The sequence below is a fragment of the Hylobates moloch genome, unplaced genomic scaffold (genome assembly GCF_009828535.3).
Source record: "Hylobates moloch isolate HMO894 unplaced genomic scaffold, HMol_V3 SCAFFOLD_5, whole genome shotgun sequence".
Lineage (NCBI taxonomy): Eukaryota > Metazoa > Chordata > Mammalia > Primates > Hylobatidae > Hylobates > Hylobates moloch.
This window is the reverse complement of record NW_026652280.1, coordinates 147,346,107-147,357,446: the sequence shown is the minus strand read 5'-3', so window position 1 is coordinate 147,357,446 and position 11,340 is coordinate 147,346,107.

The following is an 11,340-nucleotide window of genomic DNA, read 5'->3' as shown; positions in this document are numbered from 1 at the left end:
CTTTTGATTATTAGCGGACTCTTCAACTAATTGTTTCTTGGTTTGGGAAAGCTTAAGTTCGTGCAATTTCTGCAGAGTTGCTTTTAAAGATTTGTCCAGGAGGTGGCACTAAAGCACTGTAATAAGATTGAGTCACAACTATCAATTTTAAAATGTCACCTGGAAAAAAAAAAAAAAAACTCTCTGAGGAGTCCCGAGGTTGTTACCTGTAAAGAAGGTATGTTTGCAAACAAAGAACAATTCGCACTTGAAATCTTACCACAGCATAGATTCAATTATGTCCAGTTAAATCCTTTCTCCTGTACAAAAGAAGTAAATATTCTCGTAAAAATAGTAGGAGTTTGTATGAATATGCGTCTCTGTTAGGGAGAATTAATTGAGACAACCTTTGTCTCCAAAGGGTTTTTTAAGTGTTGTATAAGATATTACATTAAATGTGCATAAAATCAGAATTAAAAATATATTTATTAGTATACGGTTCTCATTTTGACACAGGAGGATTGGGGCGCACAGTCTCTTATTAATGTTAATGGGAATTACATGTATAAATCACCAAGTCCCAGTGCATGGAGATGATAATCTCCATAAAGATTAAAATTCTGCATTTGTATTGCTTTTGATTATGGAGAAACTGAAAGTATGATAGTTGTGCTTATATCTTTAAACTTAGTAGGAATAAGTTGCACCTGAAACAACAGACCCTGAATTTATTTAAGTTAAACCTTCAGTTCTGTGTGATGATCAATTCAGAACCACAAGCTAGAGAGGCTTCTCAGATTGCCAACCCTGAATCCTGGAATTTAGCCATCCCCGAAGAGCTTCTACAGCTGTTCCCATAGTAGCAGAGGTTGCTTCTGGGTCTAGCTTTCAAGAAGAAATACCTTCTTTTCGATGCCAGTTCAAGCACCTCAGAAAGAGCAGAGCTTTCTTCTCCCTCCTGACCCTTATCTCTGCAGCTCCTTCTGCCTCACAAAGTGGGGCTGCCCAGCCTCACTGGCACTTGTTGCACCTGGCCTCCTCAGAACTCTACCTAGGGTTGAAGCTGGTCCCCAGTGACCCTCTAGAAGTAAGTCTCTCCAGAATGCCCCCAGGCCCAGGCAGCAAGGAGTAAACGTGAGCCACGTGCGGCAACCAGCAGCCCCTGACTGACAGTTCTGGTTTGGCAGTTAACCAGAAAAGTGAAGAGAGGGTTTTGACAGCTGGGAGATCCCTGCCCTACAGACCTAGAAGATTCTTATGCAAGAAAAAGAAACCCTTCCACCCAGGAATGCGAGGAGCCAGTCAGTCTTTTTCTTAGCTGACTGTCTTTCCCTGCTCTGCTTTTCTGAGCGCTGCCCTGCCTAGATGACTAATAAGATCGCTTGCAGAATCTGTGTGGTCTCCATCCAGCTGCATTCGCTGCCTCCCGTGGTCCCAAAGGCTTTCTGGCCTTAGTTAAAAGCCCTTCTACTCTTGAGAATATACTTCCAGTAGCTGGAGACTTCAGTTTTCTGTCGCCGGATAAGACATTGGAGCTACTCAATAAGTACTGAGCTTCCGATGTGGCCAGCACTATTTTATCCTGATTACATGAGGAATAGGGGAAAAGATTCCCACTGTTTTTCAGTTTTTCTTAAGCCCCTTGATTCGAACTAGCTTTGAAGTAAAATAGCCTTTCATTGTCTTTCCTGCTCCTAGGTTGGCTGTAGCAACCATTTCTGATTCTGCCTGTCGTATATGCCAAGGTGATAACTGTCCCATATCTATCTGCTGTTCGTGTTGAATAAGTGGGTTTTAAAAGGCATGATTGGAGTCAGTGTATACTCTAGATAGATAATTCCCTCTGGTTTTAAGGAAAGGTGAAAAAAAGTGTTTTATGTTACCTTGAAAATTCACTCTCCTTTGTATCTTGCAGGTTTTTAATTTTTAAAGTAAAATAAAATGTTTTTTTTTTTTTTCTTTTTCATTTCAGGACAAAATGGAAAACTGTAACACTAGTACCACGTGCTTCGTAAGGATTTGCTTCACTGATAGAGAAAATTGGCTGTTGACAATGGTTGACTGAAGCCAACACAGCCTAATAAGGAAAAGAGACACTTCATTGATTATAAGACGAAAGTGCCCAAACTGGGTTTTGTCCCTTTAAATTTTATTGACTATAAAATGGAGATCTTGTACCTTTTGAATTTGCATTTAGTGTGATATTACAATTACTTTTATTATCACTCTCTTCATGTTCTCTAAAAGAGCACACACATTTATTACCAGAAAAAAAAATACTACTCTTTAGCAGGCACTTTGTTCAGGAATATTTATACACACCCACACATCGAGAAAAATCCAAAGCAAGAGATAAATGTATTCTAATTTTAAGGAGTATTCTGAGGTCATTGCTAAAAATTTTTGATTCGAAGTCATTGCCTCCAAGTTGAATATAAAAAAAAGCATTTCTTCAGCACCGGATCCTCAATCCATATCTCATTTACCATATTTAAATCCTTAATCCTCTAACACCAATTCAAATAACAGTCCACTTGCTAGCTTCCAGCTTCGGGCCACCATTCAATGAAAAATGACAGGCAGTGAAATCGGGAGGGCTCACTGGCACGTAGATAATGGATGTCAAAGAAAGCCAGCATAACTCATCAACAGCTAGCTTTTATAAATTGTCCAGTAAACAAATATTCTGTGAGCACTCTGCTAGACAATAGGAGCAGTGACCAAGATAATTACCATTCTCAAAAAAATTTTCACTGTTCTCAATGGGCTTATGGTCTCACAAGGCATGTTGATATGGAGAGAACTACAGGAGCTAGTAACTGCCATAAGCTGAGTGATTCTAAATGTCATATGTCTGCTAAGTGCCTAATATACACCATCTTGCTAATCTTCAAAACCCCCTTATGAAATACATATTATTAACTCCACTTTACAAATGAGACAATTAAGGCTCAGAGAGGTTATGTTACATGGTTAAGACATGTCTTATTCAGTGATAGAGACACCATATCAACCTAAGTTTCTCAGGTTCCTGAGACAGAGACCTTTCTTCATTCCTTGCTATTTCTTTCTCTTGGGAATACAAATGATCAAGTAAATTTTTCTGCCTGGAACACAGAGGTGAACAGGTAAGACTTCACAAAGAAGAAATCTCTTAGGACTGAGGAATACATTTTCTAGGCACATTTCATTGGCTAATTAAAAAAAGAAGTGCTGGCGTGTTGCTAGGTAGTTTATATTTTATTCCATTTCAAGTTGGAAAAATACCTAGCTTCAAAGCTTTGTTTTTGTATATTTTTTTTTGTGGGATGGATCACATTGTAGGCAATTTGGAGAAAATGTTTATAGTCGTACAGGCTGAGAATCTGGTCTTTCCCCAATACATATTTTAACATATAGCAAAACATAGCCACAATATAGTCCTGCTGTTCACAAAGTAAAGCTTGATTCTGGGACATATAAACAGGAGTGTAACTACAGGAGACGTGAGTTAATCCTCTCACAGTCCTTAGCATTTGCAAAGCTTTTATTAGAGCCTCATGTTTACAACTGGCTGAAGCAATTTAAACAAGATACATGGAACCTGGAGAGAATCCAGAGGACAGAGGCAGGATGAATATAAGGATTCCTTGAAAAGAATTCAATTCAACAAACACTCATATGTAAGGTACCACAGGAAAAACTATAGCCCCAAAGGGCTGGGCCCACAACTGTTTTATTAATTAATATGTCCACAGTTCTTAGCCCAGTACTGGGTATATAGCAGCACCTCAGTCCACACGTGATGAATTGACTCAAAGGCCTTAGAATCTTGTAGGGATGCAAAAATAAAAGAAGTTCTGCAATGCAAAGAGCAGGAGATAAGTGATACAATAAATGTACAAAGAAGGACAGAAGAAAATGATTCATTCTGACTAGTTCATCACTGAAATCTTCATGAGTAAGCCTGATGTCTGAGATAGGCTTTGACTATGGGGGAACTTTCTAAAGGCTAAAGAGAGAATGGGCATTTCTGGCTATAGGTTTAGTCAGTGAAAAGATATAACAGTAAGAGAATTTATACTGCATTTACGGAATTCAGGATGGTAGAATTTCAGTCTAAAGTTTATGGATGGAAGTGAAACACAGAGAAAACAAGACTGGAAATTAAGTTAATCTCAGGCTGTGAAAGGCTTGAATGGAATCTTAGGAACCCTGTACTTTAGGCAGTGGAGAAAATAAGAAATAATATTTATCGAACTATGATAATACAAGTTTTATAGTGAATAAATGTGCAATTCACAAACACTAATCCTCAAAACCATGCCAAGGTTTAGAGAGTTTAAGTAATAGTCTCAAGATCACATATCTGGTTTAGCATATCTGTTTCAATCTGCATCTGTCTGACTCCTGATCCAAGGCTATTAACTAATAAACTAAATGGCCTTATTATCAATAGCTTTTAGAGGAGTAACTGATATGATTAGAACCATATCAGTTTGAAAGATGCATTAAAAATATGGAAGGTGGGAGGCGGAAGCTGGCGGATTACGAGGTTAGGAGATCAAGACCATCCTGGCTAACATGGTGAAACCCCGTCTCTACTAAAAATACAAAAAATTAGCCGGGTGTGGTGGCGGGCGCCTGTAGTCCCAGCTACTCGGGGAGGCTGAGGCAGGAGAATGGCGTGAATTAACTGATTAACTGATTAACTTAATTTCCAGTCTTATTTTCTCTGTGTTTCACTTCCATCCATAAACTTTAGACTGAAATTCTACCATCCTGAATTCCATAAATGCAGTATAAATTCTCTTACTGTTATATCTTTTCACTGACTAAACCTATAGCCAGAACCCGGGAGGCGGAGCTTGCAGTGAGCCGAGATTGCGCCACTGCACTCCAGCCTGGGCGACAGAGCGAGACTCCGTCTCAAAAAAAAAAAAAAAAATATGGAAGGATAGAAATAATGAAACCAGTATGATTATTGCAATGGTCCAAGAAAATATCATTGAAGGCATAGCTATAGGAATTGCACTGGAAGCTAAAATAGGGCCTGAATATAAAGGCAATGCCAAAGGCAAACGAATAAGGATTCCAATAGTTTTAATTTGAAGATGCAGTTGTTAAATAGTGCTGTTAGCCAAATAATTCTTGTTCTTTTCTTTCCAGACACAATGATCACACTTTCTGCACTCCTATGGTTAGTTTTAGTCATGTGATTCATTTGTGACAATAACTGTACAGAGAAGTGAAATGCGTTATTTCTTGCCTGAGTATTTAATTGATAACGTATGACTTTCCAGAGCATTCCCTTTTTCTCTATCATCGTGATTGGCAATATTTGAGAAGGTGACTGCTCTTTCAGCCTGGTCTTAGACTGAAATATCAGTGGCTATGAAGAACAGGGGGCCTGTTGACCTACAAGAGACCTGAGTAAAAAAGAACTCTCTGTTGCTGTAAACCACTGATATTTTAGTTTTAATTTTTACTGCAACAAACTTAGCCTGTCTTGACTGATACAGAAGTGATGAGGGAACTAGCTAACATTTATCGAGCGCTTATTCTGTGACGTGCACTTTTCTGAATTGTCTTTCTTAGTTCTTAAAATAAGTCTATGAAGTAGATGCCATTACTGTCTTTATATTTAGATGGAGATATTAGGTGTATTGTTGTTAATAGAGCTTCACTAAAGATCAGCCAAGTACTCAAGCCGGGATTTGAATCTAGGCAGTTTTAACCTAGTGCCCATGTTCTTGTACATCATGCTACTCTTTCATCATGTTTTCTGGTCAGGGTGTTAGGGATAATAGTTATGTGTGATTATTTGAAAGAGAGAGAGAGTAGGATTCTAGAATGTGTGTTGGGAGGTGACTACATTTTTTAATATTTTAAAGTAGAATTGGAACTTTCAGAAGCAGAACATCAGGCAATATTATATAAATTTAACATTCTGAAAAAAAGTCAAAGATAGTGTGATAAACAGAATAATGGCTTCTCAAAAACATCCACATCTTAATTCCCAGATCTGTGAATATGTTACCTTATATGACAAAGGATTTCACACATGTGATTAAGTTAAAATTTTGAGATGGGAGATTATACTGGATTTTCCGAGGGTGCTCAAAGTAATCACAAGAGTCCCTGTAAGGGAAAGAAAGAAGGAAATGTGATGGTGGAAGTAAGCAGAGGTTTGAGAAACAAGAAGAAATTTGAAGATTCTACACTGCTGGCTTTGAAGATGAGGAAGGGGCCAAGAGCCAAGGAAAGCAAGTGGCCTCTAGAAGCTGAAAAGGCAAGAAAAAAAATTCTACCCCACAATCTGCAGAAGGAACACAGCTCAGTCAACTGATTTTTGACTTCTGACCTTAAGAATTATAAGATAATAAATCTTTATTGTTTTAAACCATTAAGTTTGAGGTAATTTATTATAGCAGTGATAGGAAACTAATACAGCCATAATAGATTTGGGAATTCATTTAAAGAGATTTGATAATTGATGCTGGAGGGCTGGTGAGATTGTCCAGTGATGAAAAGTAAAGTGAAATGGGAAGGGCTAAAAGGCGAGCATAGGACAATTATAAATTGTCTTCAAGAGCAAGGCAAAGGAAGAGGGCACAGGCAATGGTGAGAGAGTTTGGGGGCAACTTTGTAAGAGGAGAGCTAGGATTGGGCTAGGCATAGATCTGCCCTGGTCTTGGTGCTACTCATTCTGGAAGGAGTGGTGAACTTGATCTATAGACCAATCACAAGAATAAAAACCTAAGGAAAACAGAACACACAGGTGTGGAACTCTGACCCAGCAAGCTCAGTAATGATAGTAATAATAATAATAACCAATACTTTATTAACACATTACCATGTACTGGGTAATGTTGTAATGGCTTTACATGTGTTCATATTTTTCCATATTACAACAAAACACTAAGATATGTACTATTATTAACTTACATTTGTAAATAAGGAAATTATTTGTGACAACGAAAAATGTTAAATGAAAGCTAAGGTAAAAACCAGGTTGTCCATCACAGAGTCTACACTCCTAAGCCCAATGCAGATTAATATCTGAGAGAAATGCAAAGTAATAAGGCCATTCTGAGTTCAATTTTCTGTTAATCCACTTAATAGATGTACAAATTCGGACAACTTTTATTCTTTTTGAACTTCCTCTTTCTTGTTTTTAAAATAAGTCTATGAATAGTAGTACCTATTTCATATGGTCAGTATGAGGTGTACCGACCCTGACTCATTGCAGATAATAGACACTCAACTCAGAACAGCTTAAACCACCCTCTAATCCCACTAAAATAGAAGAGATGGACTTATTGGAAATGTCCTGGGTGGTTCTCAACATAGAAAGAGGATGAGGAATTCTTGAGAAGGGAAGAAACCAAAACATCTTTGGGGATCCCAGCAATTCAAACATCAAAATTATTTCTGCTGGTCTCTCATCCCAGCTTCTATCAGCTTGTAAAATGTGTCCTCTCCTACAGAAGAAGATCAATAGCATGGCCAGACTAGAACCTTAACAACTTGGTTGCATGTCTTTACATCTTCATTTTCTCATTTTCTTTGAGACTCTGCTAAAATACCACCACTTGAAAGAACTGATCATCCTATGTAAAATAATATCCCGGCATTCTATCCATTTTCTATGTTCTGTTTTCTTCTAAGCATTTATCACTACTTGGTATTCTATTATGATTCTGTTATATATTTATTGGTGGTTGTCTGTATTCTACACTAGTATGTAAGTTCCATGAGAACAGGGACTTGATCTGTGTGCTTAACTACCTGGCACACAGCACCATTCAAATCTCGGTTGGATGAATTAAATTACTGAATTATGGTGTGCTTACTATGTGCCAAGCACAATTCTAGATGCTTGGCATACATCAAAGATCTTTGCTTTTTTGTAATTCACTTTAGGTGGGGATCTTGGGGGAAGAAAGCAACCAAGCAGTAATTATAATAAAGTATATTTGTAAGTGTGTTTGAAGATGACAAATTCTATGAAACAAGAAGAGAGTACAGTTGGGGGAGGGAGAGGTATCAGAAATGCCGTAAAGGAAGACGGTTGCTAATTCCAAACTGAAACTTGAAGGTGAGACAGTGAATTATGTAAATATGGGAGGTGGAGGATGAGGAGTGTTTTAGGCAGAGCACACAGCCAGTGCAAAGGCTTAAGGCTGGAACTTGACTGAATTTGTTGCTACTGTGACTGAGTGGAGTGAGGGAGAAATTAGAGGTAGGAGTTGAGGTGAAGAGGATCATAGGCAAGGGAGAAAGGGAGGACTTGTTCACCAAGAGCCTTGAAACTCACTCTAAATATCTGAACAAGGAAGTGATATGATTTGGCTGAACGAAGAAAGAAATGAATGATCATAAAAAATGAAAAATATATATCATTATAGCTCCAGTTTCTTTTTTAATCTTGAGAATGACTGAGTGGCTCTATTCTGAACTTGTGTATATTTCTGAAAAATCCCACGGCCATGACCAGAAACCTAGGTAGCAAGAGTAGCTCAAATTTGGTCAGTTGCCCCTTTCTCAGAAAAACAACAACAACAACAAATCAATTCAGTGTGTATAGAAAGTTGGGCTTGTAGTTTTTCAGTTTGGCAATGTTTAGTCAGGTTGGAAAAGAAGGAATAGTTTCCCAAAGGTCAGAATTAGATTCCAGGGGGATAATTTGGCAAACAGTAAATTTTAATTAAATTATAATGCTCTTTTACCTCTTTTAGACATTGGGAAACATTCTGTTTGCACTCCTGGCATCAGCTTTAGATTATCTTTTATTAAGCTCACTGTTTCAGGCATTGGGGATGTAAAATTAATTGACCAAGATATGCCTTCAGGAAGCTCACAGTTTAGCAAAAGAAAATGTAAACAAATCACATTAATACGACATGCTCCTTGACCTAATGGACTAAAGACGCACTGCCTGCTCTGGGGACATGCTGGATGGAATACTTAGCTCATTTTCATGAATCAGGGTTTCACAAAGCATTGTCCATGGATCACCTGTATCAGAATCTCCTAGGGGGTATTTATTAAAATACAGATTTCTGGGCTCCATTCCAAACCTACTGAATCAGAATCTCTACAGATAGGGGTTAGGTATCAGCTTTTATAATAAGCCTCCTCATGATTCTTACCTAGATTGAAATTGAGGACTGCTGCCACATATTCTTCCTTCTAATGCTGTTTGGTAATAGTGCTGAGCATAAAACCAGCTGCGATGAGCTGGTTTACAGCTCGGCAGAGTGGCCAGGGAATTCAGATGATAGTCGCTCTGCCACAAGGTGTACAAGTCTGAAAACTCAGAACTGAAAATAGAACAGCACAGGCCCCTAAGCTACTCTTCAGATTTTAAGCCAGTGCTGTGGTTGCCTGTGTTTAGAAGCTAAATATTACTGTGGGCGATGTGCTTCATTATTTTTTTATTGTCCATTGTGACTTCATTATTTTGGAAACCACTAGGCTTTTGAGAAAGTCATTCTTTGACCACTGATACGCCAACTGTTGTTTCCCTCAGGGTCAAGTAGACTTAGTTATCCTAAGTGACCGGATTGCCTGATAGGGGGTTGGTGGTTCAAACAATTTGTTCTTCACATAAAAAGAAAAACCTCTTTCTCTTCTTAAATTTTTGGTCATAGGTCTTACTAATTTCACCCTACAATAATTTATCTGTGAAATTCAGTTAGGAAATGGACTCTGATGATAGTCATTCCAGTCATCAGGACTGTTTGAGTCTTGTTTCGCAGGGTCACACATGTATGTCTTTGCCTTATTTTCACTGCCATTACCATGGTCTCTAGCCCTCGTGCTCCCAAATCTAGCTTGCTCCAACATATTCCTAGTAGTTCTCTTTGCCTTTCATTTACCTAGCCCCAAGATTCAGCAGTGTTGCCTGATAAAGATTCTTAAAGTATCCCTTTCATAATGTCAATGTGTTTAGTTAGACTTATTGAGCCAAAGAACAGAGTTTTGCATTGACTATGTTAAGTTCAAGAGGATTACTGGGAGCAATTTTCTATTCCCTTAGATTCCTTTGTGGCCTATGTGATTTCATGATATGCTTCTATCTGCAAGTTTCCTCTTTTTGACTCTTATACCTGAGCAGTCCTTTATGGAGTCAGTTTGATTGGCTTAACTAATAGTCTTCACTTATACTAGGAGAATCTCTTCATTTATCATGGGCTGGGCACCCACCCTGATCTAGTTAGTTGTCAGTCCAGTGCAAAGAGCTGTCTTTTCTTCCTGGGCAGTAGATTCTGGGTGAGGGTACTTGAAACTTTCCAGCTCAAGAGCTTAAAATGACATTCTGTTAAAGCCATAAAATATTTACTTTCACTCCCTAGATTTAAGTTTTCCTAATGACATGACTCTTCCCTAAATTTTCTATTTTATTGCTAACTAATGTCCAATATGTATTCACTGCCATAATCAGGCCAGTTTTATTTCGGTTGTTTCCACTTACTGTTCACGTTTCCACCTCTACACTCTCATCCCTATTCCACAAAGCCATGCATCTCACTTATTTCCATCTATTGACACCTTATGCAACTAGCCACACCTTGCCCATTTCACAAGAATCAGCTTCAATTACTTTCATATAGATGCTGCAAGGATTTTGTCCCGTGTTTACCCCTTATTTTCTCATTCTTTTTGAACATATAAGCACTATCTTATTAACTGCGTCTTATTTTTTATCCTCTTTATTTAGTGTGTTTTTACATAATTCTTTGTCCTCTGATTGGATTCTGTGTGTCAGCATTTGCTTAGTACTGTGCTCCTTATATATTAGGACCATATGTTATTGTGCTGTGTGGCATAGTGCCCAGCTCATTTCTGGACACATAACCCATGCTCAAATAATTGCGGTATAAACAATGTAAAACAGGATAAGACAGTATTAAACAGGAAAGCCCTTAAATTGTTGCTACAAGGGTGATGATCAGTGATAACTACTCAGAAAGTCAATAGGAAACTTGTTTTCAGTATGTGAACCCCTATCAATGAGTAATTCTTTTTAACCAAAGACATTCAACTTTTTATCCTTCCTCTCACTGCATCTCAAAAAAGTAAATGTTGCCCTGGATAAAGCACAAAACAGAGAAAGGAAATTCCTTGAATTAAGTAGAGAACTTAGCTAAGGGGAAAGAAATAGGAAAGGAAAGGCATTTAAGCCAGAGAAATGGCTTAAACAAAAGTGTGGAAACAAGAACATTCAGGATGTGACCTGGAGTTCAGTTCCATAGAAGCAGAGATTTTACCCATGCTGGCCACTCCCACCTCCAAACTGGATGGTAAGGACCATGAGGACCTGTAATCCCAGCTACTTGGGAGATGAAGCACAAAAATCACTTGAACCTGCGAGGC